Below are 15,259 nucleotides of genomic sequence, written 5' to 3'. Positions count from 1 at the left end.
GCTTTGATTTTTGTCTTTTTAAAAATGTATTCCAGCTGATTCTTGGAACATTTAAGGTGGCTATTAATTTTTGCTGGTTTGTCTAATTTGCTTGCTTTATTTTCTTCACATCTAGAAAAATGTTAGCTTAATCACCTAATTAAGAAAATTTTTTCTAAAGACGATATTTGAACCTTTTTATTCTGGACACCTGAATAATTTTTTTTCACTATTACATTTTAATCCTTTATTAAGTGGGTACTACATCAAAAACTCATTAATCCCTTGTGATTACTGAATTTTATCCCCTCTCCTAAGTGATAGCAATTAATGGCTCACTTGACTTCCATGAAAAGGAAGTCTGGTCTGACATGTGACCTTATGGATTGTTGTGGTGGTGTTGTTTTAATCTTAAAATGTTGGTAAAAATCCCTGAGTTACTTTCATAGGAACGATGTAAAGGCAAAATAGTTACAAAGACACAAGTTGGAAAATTGGCCCTTCTTTGTCATTTTCGCTACCTGGACGGTCCTGCTCCATTCTCTCTAAGCAAATCATGCCCATCCTTCAAGACTCACCTCAACCTCCCATCAAATGTTCCATGACCTTTCAGCCCACACCCATTTCCTCTTCCTCTGAAATTACAGCATTCATCATCTCACTATTCTGTACACTTAAATCAGTTCTTGTGTTGTAAGGTATCATATAGAGCTGTTTTTATCCAGAACATAGTACAATCTACAAGAGAGCAGAAACTTTCTCTTATATTTCTTTCAACTTCTCTTGCATTATGTTTCTATGATTGAGTTGATAATACAAATACAGTTCATTATTATTGAATTGATTTTAGTTTTGGTCAATATACATCTGTCTACTATCTGTATATTAGAAAGTAGGGGGGCCGGCCTGGTGGCGCAGTGGTTAAATTCACACATTCTGCTTGGGCGGCCTGGGGTTCACCGGTTCGGATCCCGGGTGCGGACATGGCACCGCTTGGCATGCCTGCTGTGGTGGGCATCCCACGTATAAAGTAGAGGAAGACGGGCGTGGATGTTAGCTCAGGGCCAGTCTTCCTCAGCAAAAAGAGGAGCATTGGCAGCAGTTAGCTCAGGGCTAATCTTCCTCAAAAAAAAAAAAAGTAAGTAGGAATTTCAGTGTCCTTAATGTGATCACCAATGAAAACATCACTAGTTATCACCTGTTTGGTTTTATGTGTGTGTGTATTTTATTTCTTAAAAAAATTGGGCTTCTATGACTATGCATTATTAATACTATGTCGTGAAATGACTTGCTCCAAGTCACAAGCTAAATAGCTTACAGTCTTAAGGAGAGTCCAAGTTCCTGATTTCTCTGGGAGTCTTTCCCTGTTGCCAGGCTCTCTATATGACATTTCTCTGATACCTTCAGAAAGATTTAGATACTTTTGATTAAAAGGTTTTTAATAGTCATAAATATAAAAGATATATCCAATTTTTATAACCTTTGGTACCGTTTTAACATTACTTTATTATGTAGTAAATATGAAGAATGCATACCACAAAGGATGTAAGAAAACATTTGAATTGAACAAAAATGTAAACACAACACCAAAACTCATGAGATGTTGAAAACGTGGTGCTTTTAGGGAAACTTATAGCATTATATGCTTATATTAGAAAAGAAGAAAGGTCTCAAATCAATGATTTAAGCTTCTACCTTAGAAAGCTAGAAAAAGATGATCAAATTAAGCCCAAAACAACCAGAAGGAAGAAAATAACATAACAGCAAAAATCAATGAGTAGAAAACAGAGCAATAGAGGTAGGTACTATTATTATTATGTCCATTGAACAGGTGAGGAAACTGAGGAACAGAGAACAAAAATACCTTGCCCAGGGTCACACTCTTATTGCAGAGCTACAATTCAAACCCAAGCTTTCTGGATCTAATACCCTTCTCGTAACTGCTCTGCTACACTGCTTTTTAACCTCACCACAAACGAATTTGAGGGACTCTCCCAGAAAACAGTACAAAATGCCAAGAGACAGAATAGGTGAGAGGCTGAGCGAATCATCCAGAGGGGACGAACATCGCTGTCTGATTAGGAGTCCAAGAATGAGAACAGAGAAATGGGGGGAAGGGAAATCGTTAAGGAAATGACACAGAAGATTTTCACAGAGCTGCAGGAGGTGGGGGTGACAAGTACATCTCTGTGGTGTTGTATGCACCAAGGACAGAGGAATGTCCTAACCGGAGGTGGCAAACTGCTGATTTCAGACCCTCAAGCTTGTTTTTGTTTGCCAGACCAGAGTTTCTGAAATTAATTTTTTTTTTTGAGGAAGATTAGCCCTGAGCTAACTGCTGCCAGTCCTCCTCTTTTTGCTGAGGAAGATTAGCTCTGAGCTAACATCCACACCCATCTTCCTCTACTTTATATGTGGGACGCCTACCACATCATGGTGTGCCAAGCAGTGCCATGTCCGCACCCAGGATCTCAACCGGTGAACCCCAGGCCGCTGAAGTGGACCATGTGAACTTAACTGCTGCGCCACCAGGCCGGCCTCTGAAAGTAATTTTTGAATGAGTTCTTACCATTTAAAAATACATGGTTTTATACAAAAATACAAATTTTGGGCTTATCTTGCAACATTAGTAAATCTGGCAACTATAGGCCCACATTTTCCCGTATCAGCCATCAACTGAAGTGGAGAAACAGTTCGCTTCTCTGTGTAAGGCTGGTACTTGTCTATTCGCTGAACGTTTTTCTCTCCATGTGTTTTATAGACACTGCTTCACACAGTTATGTTATAGGCCTGTTCTCTGCGGCCATATGAATTGAATCTCTCTAAAAATTTCAGAGAAAAAACAGACCACCTACAAAGGAACAGGAATCAAACTGATTTCAGACTTTTAATCAGCAAAAGGAGATCCTCAAAGAGAATGCCTTCAAAATTCTAAAGTCAATTGACTTATCCAATCCAATTATCTATCATGTGAGCAGCACAAAGAAACTCCCAGACTTGGACTCACAAAGTTTACTTTCCATGTGCCCTTTCTTAGGAAGTTATCGAACGATGTTTTCTAGAAAAACAAGAGAGTAAACGGAGGAAAATGAGGATTTGAGATCCAGCAATTGGAAGAGCAGTGGGGGAAAGTGGTGGAATGATAGCTGTTCAGAGGCCTCCCAGGCAGTGCAGGAGGATATCTTGGTTTTGCTTTGATAAACATGATCCCAAGTCAGTGGCTTGGAACGACAAAGGTTTATTCTCGCCCATGCCACATGTCCTGTGAGGGTTGGCTACAGTCTGATCTATGTCACGTCATCTGGAGTCCAGTTTCCCAAATGAACTATTTGGAACATTGCGGTGGGGAATGGCTGAACACACGCTGATTCTTAAAGCTTACTCAGTAGTAAGTACAGTGGTACACCCACTCACATCCCATTGGCCAAGGCAAGTCGCGAGACCCTGCCTGTGGAATCCTCCTGCAGGAAGGGGCATCACGAGGAAGAGCATCAAATAGGGGTAAGCATAAAACCACTTACTATGATTAGAAAATGTAAAAAAAAGGAGAAAACGTTGGAACTTAATTCTAGAAATAGTCTCCATCGAGCAGCACAGGTGTTATGACATTGGACCAGTAAAGAAAGAAATGTAATCTGAGCAAAATGGGCTTTTCAATGAACAGTATATACTAGTCATAATAATTAGATGTCATTTATTGGTGTTCAACTTTCAGAACTAATTTATGGTTACAGAGCAGAGCTTAAAGATTGTCATCCTTGCTATTGTAACAGTGAAGGTAAGGGGTGACATAGGTATGGAATTGGGAGAAAGGGATGTAAGGACAGAAAGGGGGAAGGGTGGGCACTGAGGTGTCAGTATTATGAAGTGGGGTTTTAAGGTGCTGCTCAGGTAATGAAATAAGACTTGGAGGGTTTCGTATAGTTCTTAAAGTTACAGGTTTGACCAGTGGAGGAACTGAGAAGAATGACGTAGCTATATTGAGACGAGTGGAAAAGAGGAGGCGAGGGAGTGTCAATGAGTTGAGTCCCATGTGCCATAGTAGAAAGCCTGCACACAATGCCTCGATGTGGTAAACTAAGAAAGAACTATACACATGTTATGTAGAGGTATGGAACAACTGCCACAAGAAGGAAAGCAGAAATAGTTAAAAAGAGTGGGATGGGGCAAAGGCCTGTTTCTTTTCATTGTAAGATCATCATTACAGTTTTAATTTTTAAAATCATTTATCTGTATTCTATTGATTAAAAATTTAATTAATATAGTCTTTAATGCAAAAATTTCATTTCTTGGAACCTAGCCCATAGAAATATTTACGCATGTGCAAAAAGGATATGTGTTCATGGAGGATTATTTGGAATAATGTAAAAAAGTTAAAGCCAATGATTAAATAAATTATGCTAAATCTATACTGTGGAATACTATGTACTTAAAGACAATGTTAAAGACATTGATAGAACTTCGTAGGAGCCAACATACACAGGTTTCTGAGGCATAATTTTAAGCGGGGAATACAGTACATCACAGCACAATTTTTGTATTATGATCTCGTTTATGTCAAATTATAACATTTATGTGTCTGTATCTTATAGTTAGATATGTAAATTTCATTTTAAAATTCTACAAGTTTACACGTGTCTATGGAATGGGCTTTGAATTATGGGTTAAAGTTATGATAAATCGAGACTTCCATTGTATGCTTTAAATAAACTTTTTCCTTTAAAATTTCACAATAAGCATGTGTCATACATTACTTGCATAATGAAAACATTAAAGTTATGAATGCTAAGAAACAATAGAGTAGATTAAATATAGAACATTTATATTATATTCTATAGCATTTTAAGTGGATAATAAATTTGCATTAATGAAATACAAAATCAATTCAAACAATTTATATGCAGTACAGAATTACCTGAGAGGAAAAGCCTAAAAGATAAGAAAAGACATAGATGAAAGAACATTAGCTGATTATTTTATTTTTGAAGGCACCAAAGTATGGATAACTTCAGATTTTCTAACTGCAAAAGCCAGTGCAATAGAATTATTTTATCAGCATCTGAAAACAAATGGTGTAATGTAAGAATGAAGTACCTAACTTCTGATTAATAGATGATGGCAACTGAAAGTCATTCTGACATATACCAACTTAAAAACATATATTTCCACTGAAACACACTTTCTCTAAAGAGCCGTGGAGGATGTTCTCCAGAACTTTAGTACTGGAATGGAGGTTGCTTGGGAAACTAACTTCAGAAACTAGACGTAGAAACTTTTATCAAGAAGTAGAGCCTGTAAGTGGGGACTGGGAGTAAAAGGGAAACTGAGGTAATAATTCATCAAATATAAATAAGAATATTAAGGAAGGGCAAGAAATGTTGCTTGTTAACATGTTATAGTTACAAGGTATAATTGAGGTGATTTTGGGGTTAAAAGCAGTATTAGAAGCACTAATAAAAACAAGAAAAATGTCAGTTCCTCCTGATTTGCATTTATTTTGTGATTGTTTTGGTACAATTCTGGCTTTTTAAAGTTGAACACATTAGAAAATTCACTGAAGAAAATTAACATTTGACTAAATAAAAATTGTTATAAGTTAGAAAAACAATATTTGCAGCAAATATGGTGGGCAAAGAGTGATTTTATTAAATTAATAAATTTGTAACAAAATAATTAGCATATAAAGTAATTATTACAAATCATAAGAAAATCATTAATGTCCTAATAAATGACCTGGCAAAGAAAAGAAACAGAAGAAATGAGTCACGTAGAAGACCATGTAGAAGCATCTTCTGCTCTGGTGTTAATAAAAGTGGAAGTCAGAATGAACAATGATGTACCATCTACACATGGCAAAGGGTTAGTAAAATTGGTACTTTCATATTTTGCTAGTGGCATTATAAATTAATGCAGCCTTTTTGGAAAGGATTTTGGTAGTGCCTACCAAGAGTCATAAAATATGTTTACACCCTCTGGCCCAATTATCCTTAACCTTGAAAATCCACAGAAATATTCAAACAATGACGTTGATTACTTTTTGGATGATGGAATCATGGTTGATTCTTCTTTTACACCCTGACTTTCCACGTTGTGACAGTGTCTTTATTAATGCGACAGTCACTTTTTTAGTGTAAAAAGGCATTCATATAAACTCATATGAAAGAATATTAAGCTTCAAAGGCTGTTCTCAGAATGATAGATTAAAAACTCTACCAAATTTTTGTCTTTTATAGTCTTAGTCAAAAATACTTAATAAGGAAAATTGACTAATTGTTTAAGGAATTGATGCCAGTAATAGAAACCATACACTTTTGCATCAATTCTTTTGTATTTCGTTTCATGAAAAAGAGATAAATGATGTAAATGTTATATAAATGTATAACAGGAATTTTAAAAAACTCACGAGGATCCCTCTGGTTGGTGCAGGTTTCACCCGTTTTTATTCTTCCTGTGTCTATAGGCCTGTTCAATAGAATTGATGTTGAGAATGAAGATCCCAGGGGGTAACTAAGGAAAGATAAAGGCAGGAGTATGTGCTAGTAGATTTTAGGAGAATATTTATCAATGTGATAGTATATAAACTTTTTTAAACCTTTTTTCAGCGGAAAATTCTATTAACTGGAACAGTATTCCCCCAGCCACTGCAAATTGTTAAGGTTTTTACTGTGAAAGTTTATCATGAGAAAGGATAGGTGTACAGTAGTGGTCCCTACAAGCCAGCACGAGTGCACTAAAATGAAGCCGATTAAGCTCATTTCCTTCTTTGAACAGGGTGGCCAGCTGGTAGATAAGGAAAGAGAAGTGGATGTAATATATCCAGACTTCACTGAGCCATCTGACAAGGTCCTTCACGAACGCAGTATGGGAAAATATGGTTTGGATACTGGTACGTTTATGTGGTTAGGTGATAGTTCAAAGGGCCATCTCTGGGGGACTGGTGTCAACTAGTGAGATTTGTAAGTGTGTCACTCACTGGATGATGATATAGAAGTAAAGTTTCCTGCTTCTTAGAGTTCAGAGGAGGAGTTGGCAAATAGGATTTGAAAATCCATTTTCTGAAGCTTTAAACAGCTGAAATTAAGAAGATTAAATTTATTGAGGTTGAATATAAACTTCCATGCTTCAGTTTAGAAAATCATCTGCAAAAAATATGAGGCAGGGAAGGGGGCTATAGGAGATGGGGATGGCAAGGAAGAGAGAAAGAAACGCCAGGGACAGTGGGATAACAGAGGTGACAGAGGGCGTCCCAGTATATTGTTTACATATCGGGTCACATAAGGAATAAGTCAATTCTGCTCACCACATTTTAAGTAGGACACTAACAAACTTGAACATGTTCAAAGGGGAGTTTCTAGAATTATAGAACAGTTTGGAGCTATGACAGAGGGAATATTTAAAAGAATATGGACATTTTGCCAAGAGAAGACAAGACTAAGGAGAATTGCATATCTATGTACTTTTAAATTCAAGGTCTGTAATACAGGAGATGTTACCCTTGGTCTGTGTGATGATAACCATAATAGCCAACAGGGAGTAGGACCTACTTTGGGCCAGGTACCGTTTCTACCCGTTTTACATGACTTCAGCCATCTTCACAGTAATCTGTGAGGCAGTTACCATTATTTATTATTCCCATCTTCTAGTTGTAGAAACTGAAGCATAGCCAATTAAGTTTCTGGTCCAAGGTCCCACACAGTTGATAAGTGATAGAATCAAAGCCTCAAGCCGAGCCGCGCTCTTGGCCTCCACTCTAAACGGACTCCCCATGGAGCTCCAGGGAGCAGAAAGTGAACCCGTGTGTAGATGGCACTGTGAGGAATATTCTGAGTCATTTCAAAGTAGTTCTTTCCTGAAGAATTACTCAGATGTGTAAAGGTTTGTCTTATGAGAAAGTAATTTTCCAACATGAGCGTGTTGAAGCAGCTGTCGGGAGCGCTGAGGAGGGTCTGTGCCTGTGAGGGGCTGTCCTACCGCTCACTGCCCTTCCAGAGCCAACGTTCCGTGACTCTGTTCCTTTGCCTGATTAGACCCTCAGCCCCTCTGCGTGTCTCCTGTGTAGATGTCTCTGGTTCCACCACCAACTCAGTGACTGACGTACCTGTCTAGCTGGGTTTCCTTATTTCAGGGCTTCCACCTACCTGCTCAGTTGCCATTCAAGTGCAAATGTGACAACTTTCCTATTCATTTCCCTTACTTTTCTCTAAAATGTAAAATCTTCAATGTAATGGTGATGGCATTTCAGGCTGAAAGGGGATTTAGATGCTGATCACCCAGGGCCTTGCTTCTCAAATTGGGGTAGGTGGTCCCCAGGCTAGTGGACAGCTGCCAGGGTGTATGTGAAGCTACAGACATGTTTCCTGGAGTGTTGGATTCATGAGACTAGTTTGTGGGAAAGCAAAGTAGTTTTACTATTGAAATAATACTCATATTAAAACAAACATAGACTTCCCTGTTTTGTAAAATGCAAAGTTCTCATGGATTTTTAAGATAAAATAGGACATTTCAAAGAAACTTCCAGTTGGCAGAGGCTGCTTCAGGCTATGCCCTCAGATCCCCCAGGGGGTACTATTCATTTTTGCTGCTGCTGGGGGTACTTTGGTGGAAAAGTTTTAGAAGCACTTATCCGGTCTGATCCTCACATTTTATAATGAGGGAATTCACATCCAGAGGAAATGAATGACTTGTGCCTCTGGGCCTCAGTTTCCTTACTGAGTTTTAATTTTTGAGCCCCTCCCACATAGAAAGCATCATGCCAGGAACTGTAATGAAGTAAAAAAAGCCAAGTGGTATTTTAAAATATTTTAGCCAAAAATGCAGGCATAAAGTGTGCAGATGCTGAGGGAAAAACATCAAACACGTGGGATAAACCCTCACACAAATATCCTGTAAAGCCCAAGCTTTCATCGAGATTTCCTGTTTCTTTCCTGTATAACCCACTGGAACAAAAAGACAATTCTAATTGTCTTTTCACAAACCTCATTCAAACTGGAAACAACAAACCAGGCATGCTAGGATTTCCTGAACCATAGAGATTTTTTTGGCAATCGCATCATATCATTCTTTAATCTTATATTTTATATCTTTTCTTTTCACTACAAAGCCCTTAAAGGAAAATGCAGTTCAACAGATAAGCAAGTGGTCAAATTCTCCAGAAAGAATAGATACTTATTGTTGATGATGATAAAAAACACTGAGGGGCCAACCCATTGCATGTTACCATTATCTGAAACTTAAAATATTTTGGTAGCAAAGACAGTAGTAAAGATAAGACAGAAAGATACCAGATTGGGGAATTTTAAGATCAGTTGAGATATTTAAAAAGCAGATAGCATGCGGTTCCCAATTTTACCTTTATAAATATTTTAGTTTTTAGTTATCTAGATTTTTTAGGTAATGTAGCCTAAAAGCAGGCCTTGTAGAAATTTGACTATTTAGTCTCAACTGGAAAAGGATACAGTAGAAAGCAAGAGACAGAGAAAACAGAGGGGAGATATTCCCTGGGACAGGTTCCCAGGAAGTGGGAGATGTGTGGCTAGGACCCCCAGCACAGGCGGTGCTGGCCTCAGAGAGGAGGGGCAGGCATCTGCTGTGACGAGTGGGAAGAGGCGGGGCGGACAGGTGCACAGAGGTGTGTAGATCTGCAGTAGGAAAATGAGGACGTTCTTGTTACTGGGGGCTTTTCTCTGTGAGATAGGAGGCAAGGCCGTTTGCGGAGACTGGAGGAATTATTTGAACAGGAGAGCTGCTGGCAGTGGGAATTGTTTGAAATTATTTTAGTGATGGCATGACTGATCTGACTAGAAAAATTTGGTAAAATTTCTTTTTGGCATTGAAGTCCCAGGTGAGGTTAATGACCATGAATCTTCAAAATGGATGTTCATATGGTTTATTGATTTCTAAATGTGAGTCCACTTCTCTGTGTACCTCGTATGCTCCTGTTCTTCTTTGTCTTGTTCTTCTTGCTCACCTTATTGTACTCTTTTTTTAAAGTCTTTTGGCTTGACTTTCCTTTTCCAGTTTGTAATAAATAATTTTTGATGCTCAACTACATATCAGCCACTCTGCTCCTCAGTTGTCATCAAGACAAATGCAGTCCCTGATCCAGTGGTGCGCCAAGTCTTTCAGATTATTTCTTCCCATACTCACCTAATCCAAGGAATGCAGCCATGCCACAGGTACAGATTGCTCCTACGGGCAACAGCCAAACTGCCAGCTTTCTGCACATTTGGCTGCCAGGATCAGAGACCCAGGCCGTAAAGCTGCAGAGCCTGGACCCATGGGTCCAGGCCAAGTGTTGGAGGCCTGGGTTTATAGAATGGGCTTTGATACTTGGTGAAAGGTACTCAAGGCTGGGCCTCCTCTTCCTCTTTTTTTTCTGGCTTGGAATTTTTCTCATCTAGGTTAAAACAAATGGCACCTTTATCTCAAGTAAGAATTCGGAGGGAAAAGATGAACACAGTTCTTTTCAGTAATTGTAATATGAAGTGTGTATTGTTTTGTGTTAGGCAGTCTTCATTTTAAACATGTTTCCTAGCTAGTGATATGACTAAGTGATGGTTCTCATTCTCTAGATGCGTTAACAATCTAGAATAGAAATAATATCTTTCCAATGATTCGTTATTTAACACATGTTTATTGAGCAACTGCTTTGTGCTAAACACTGTTCCAGGTGCTTAGGATATGGCAGTGAACAAAATAGAGTCTCTGCCCTTATGGTAGAGTAGACAACACCACCATCACACACACACACACACACACACACACACTCTTTCTCTCAAAATACAGTGTAAGGTAAGGTAATGATGATTGCTATGAAATAAAGCAGTATCCTGCTTTGTGAGTGAAGGGGTTATTTTATATGAGGTGGTGGTTTCGTATAAGGTGTTATTTTAGATAACGTCAGTGAAGACTCTGTAGAAGTGATATTTAAATTAAAAACCTGAATGAAGTGAAGGAGGAAACCATACAAAAATCTGAGGTGAGGAAAGAACATTTCAGGCAGAGGGAATGGGTTGATGTGTGGCTGGAACGCAGTGAGCTGGGGAGAGAGTGGCAGGAGTGGGGGTGAGCAGGGGGCAGGCTGTGTCTAGTTCTAGAGGCTGTGGTCGGGACTTCAGGTTTTACTCTGAGTGTGATGGGAAGCCATTGGAGCCTTTGAGCCAGATCTGGTTTGCGTCTTAAAAAGATTTCTCTAGCTGCTGTGTGGAGCATTGATCGTAGTGGAGGCAGGAGAGGAGGCAGGAAGGCTGGTTAGGAGATGACTGCAGTAGTCTGGCAAGAGATTACCGGGGCTTGGACCAGGTAGGAGTCGGGGGTGGGGAGGTAATGGCAAGTAGTCAGATTTGGGATATATTTTGCAGGCAGGACTTGTTAATGGATATGAAGTGGAGGGTGAGGGGACGAGGGAACTCCAACATGACTCAGAAGTCTTCCAGCTGAGCAACCAGGTGAAGGTGGTGACAGACACTGACACATGAGTAGAGAGAGGAAAGAAAGGAAGTCACACGACTGAGCCCAGGGAAACACCAATAGTTAGATGGGGAAGAGGTGGAGGAAATAGCCAAGGAGACTGAGAAGGAGCAGCCAGAGGGGTAGAAGGAAAAAGCAAGAAGGTGTGATTTCCCGTAAGCCATGTGCAGTAAGTGTTTCAGGAAGGAGGAAGTGAGTAACCAGTTGTTTCAGGTACTGCCAAGAGGGGAAGTTAGATGGAGGCTGAGAACTGACCATTGGATTTGGCAAGAAGGTCTTTAGCCACCTTGACAAGACCAGTTTCAGTAGAATGTGGGAACAAAAGCCTAAATGATATGGGTGGAGAGAGAATGGAACGTGAGCAACCCTTTTGAGGAATTTTGAAAGAAAGAGGAGCAGAGAAATGGGGTGGTAGCTGCAGGGGTATGTAGGGTCAAGGGGAAGTTTTTAAAAAATGAGGTCCAGTAAAAACATATTTGTTGATTGAGAATGATCCAATGGAGAAGAAAATGTTGATGACGCAGAGAGTGATGGGATAATTGTGAGAGCAACATGCTCGATTTGGCCATGGGGATAGAATCCAGGGCACAGATGGAGGGCCTCGCTGGAGACAGCAGCAGGGCCAGCCAACCCTTTCAAGCATAGGACCAGCAGAGACTACGCAGGTAGGCAAGTCAGTTTGGATAAGGAAGAGGAAGTAGTTCTCCTCCGACTACTTCTGATTCTGCTTTTTTATTGCTCCTGAATGCCATGTTCCATTCAAAATTATGAACAGTTATGTAGCATTGCAGTAGGTGACGGGAGGAAAGTACAAAGACGGTAAAGACAGTCTTATACTGGAGGAGTTCATTAGGTGGTTGGTCTGTTTGTTCTTCTAAATTTCACACTAACTGGGAAACTGATGATTTTTATGTTTTATGTTCATTCAACAGCAGTGATGTCCTAGACTACAATGAACTGAATGTATTTTAGAAAAACAGACATAAAGTAAAATAAACCAAAATTAAAATATACAGTCAAGACATGTTTTTCCCAAAAATGTTGAACTCTGTCTACGAGGGTGTATTCTCAGTTAACGAATTGTCTCAATTCGAGTGGCTTGAATTGACCATCATTAAACCATGAAGAAAAATCTTCGTGAAGCATTTGACTCTGAATCCTTCCTGGGTTTTAATTGAGATCTGGCAGATAAAAAATAGTAGCTAATTTTTCAAAAGTTTTAAAAGCTTCATAATACTTACTTACCTGGCACCTGTAAGCGTGTTGAAAGGGAGAGAGAACCACAGAGACCGGTCCTTGCTTCCAGCACGTGTGTCATCTCTCAGCTTGCCTTCAGGATCCTGTTGTGCTTCCGGCCCTCAGTCCTCGGTAGATCCTGAGCTTCAGCAGGCATTTGTCGCCGGCTGTCGACGGTTGACTGAGAGGAAAAGGAATGAAGACACACAGTTGCCGGCAGGCCCTTGTTCCATCTCTGAAGCAGTTAGAATGATAACATTAAACTTTTAAATAAAGAGAAGTTGCATGGCTAAACTGACCTGTTGATTGACAGATTTCATGGATGGCTCTTTTCGTTCTAGCAAACATCTAACCCTGGAACCACATGGTCACCCACAGATGACAAATTCTATTTCTGCTCTTGACATACTGCTGAAGTTTTACTATTTTTTTGGTGCCTGTTTCTATTAAGATGTTGTTCAGAACTTCAGACCATACTGTGGTATTTTCTGTGCTAAAATGTGTTTTTTACTCTGACTGCAAAGACTCAGAGAAAGTTGTTTATGTCCTTAAATTTATCTTTAAGGGAGTCTTTGTCTCTCATGCAATGGAATGTCCAGTAGCACGTTTTCCGTTATACACACTGCAATGAAAAGAAAAGCTTCCAACATCTTTTAGGAAGGACACAAGGTCAGTCTAGTGAAATGGTGCTAACTTTACAGTAGACTCTGTCCCTCTGGTGCTGAATTTCTGGAACTCTAGAGACTTTGGTAACTTATTTTGACATTTTAAATGTGTTATTTTGCAGTGCAAATAGGGAACTGCTCAGAGACATAACCTGATGATAAGTCCATATCTCATTAAGTGGAAAAAACCAGGGCTTGATGAACCTGTCTTTTAGTGGGGATCTTAATGCCATGAGTCTTGTCTACTATATACAAGTAGTACTAAATTTCACAATCAAGAAGCAAAAATTTTCCACAGGGAGCTCTTGAGTGGGGTGTGGGATGATAAGGAAGTATTACCTGGCAGGCCATATAGAAAAATTCTTGTCTTTTAATGGCCAAGACTTTAAAGCAAATTGCCCCTTGAGCTATTATTAGTCTGATGTATATAATTGTTCACAATATTTGACCTGACTCTCTCTCTTTTTAAAAAATGTAGCACCTTTACGATAGGTGGATTTTACTGGGTGGTGAGTGGTCTTCCCCACTCCTCTAGTGACACTGATCCAACGTGGAGATGCCAGAACTGCCTTGACATCGTATTGAGGAAGAGGTCAAAGTCTCAGGAAAATGAGAATATTGGGGTCATTTTGTTACCTTACACCAGATAACCTACCCCATGGGAGGGCCTGGAAGATACTGCCTTCACTAAGGTCCTGAGGAATGCACTGACGGTGGGGGCGTCAATGTCATTGAACAGCTCTGGGGGCTGCCTCTATGCCAGGGTATAGGAGACCCTGCTATGGAACTAGGCTGCCTCCTTTCACTAGGGTGGTAGAGCTCCAAAATGGCAGACTCCAGGTAGGGCACTGAAATGTCAGAAGGAAGGTAGAAGTGATTCCTGTAATGGGCAGCAAGGCTAGAATGGGGATCAAGGTGTCTTGCCCTGCAGGGATCTGTGGCGACAGTGAATAGAACATGTTGTTCTGAGGGATAAGATAGACAGAGGCCAATGAGAGTACTATTTGTGCAACATCAAGAAAAATGTCAAGGGCTGGCAAGTACACTTTAGACAGTTCTCTACTTCAGTGGAAAACCATGGTCCTTCATCACATTTCCAGATCTAAGTTCACAGTTCACAGACCCAGAACCTGTGTGTTTGAAGGGAGACCATGTCCCTTGATAATGGCTCTTGTGATGCTATGACAAGTAAATATTCCTCTAAAGGGATCTGTTGCCATTTGACATGGTAACGGCACACAATGAGAAAAGCAAAAATTCTAGTAAGATCTTATTTTCCAGAAATGACTATTGTTAATCTTGTATGAGTATCATTCCAGAAATTTCTATCAGAGATAGATAAATAGAAGGATAAGTAGATATATAAACAAAAACAATTTTTTAGAAATGGGACTATGCTATATTTGCCACTTTTATTAAAATATTTAATTTTATATGAAATGAGCTGAAATAAAGAAACAAGGGAAACTTAAGGAATTTCTGAAGTTTAGAAAAATATTTCTTTACCTTATGAGATATGATTACTTAGAACATTCAAAAATAAATATTAAAAATGCATTGAGGTTAGAGTCATTTTTAAATTTTATGGTTCAGTTTTGAGAGCATTGGTTTACTCCCTACTATAAAAAAATAAAATTAACATGCTTATACTTCCTTCCACTCACCCCTACCACTCTATTTTGTCAATTATAGTATCATTGATACGTTGTTGAGATTTATAACATTTATATTCTGTTCTATCACCATAATTCTCATAGTTATATAGAGTGAGTTTGTTATGTAAATCAGTTATATGCTGACCACCAGGACTTTGTGTGTGTGCGCGTGTGAGAAAGATTGGCCCTGAGCTAACATCCACTGCCAATCTTCCTCTTCTTACTAAGGAAGATTAGCCCTGAGCTAACATCTCT

General features: G+C 39.3%; 1 protein-coding gene across 17 annotated transcripts in view; it reads left to right on the top strand.

The window, feature by feature from the left end:
- The window catches only part of CEP112 (centrosomal protein 112), a 452,281-nt gene that overhangs the window by 212,838 nt on the left and 224,184 nt on the right, over positions 1-15,259 (top strand). The window lies entirely within an intron of this gene.

Source organism: Equus caballus, chromosome 11 (genome assembly GCF_041296265.1).
Source record: "Equus caballus isolate H_3958 breed thoroughbred chromosome 11, TB-T2T, whole genome shotgun sequence".
NCBI lineage: Eukaryota > Metazoa > Chordata > Mammalia > Perissodactyla > Equidae > Equus > Equus caballus.
Note: the sequence above shows the minus strand (reverse complement) of the source record. Positions and strands in the feature narration are given on the sequence as shown.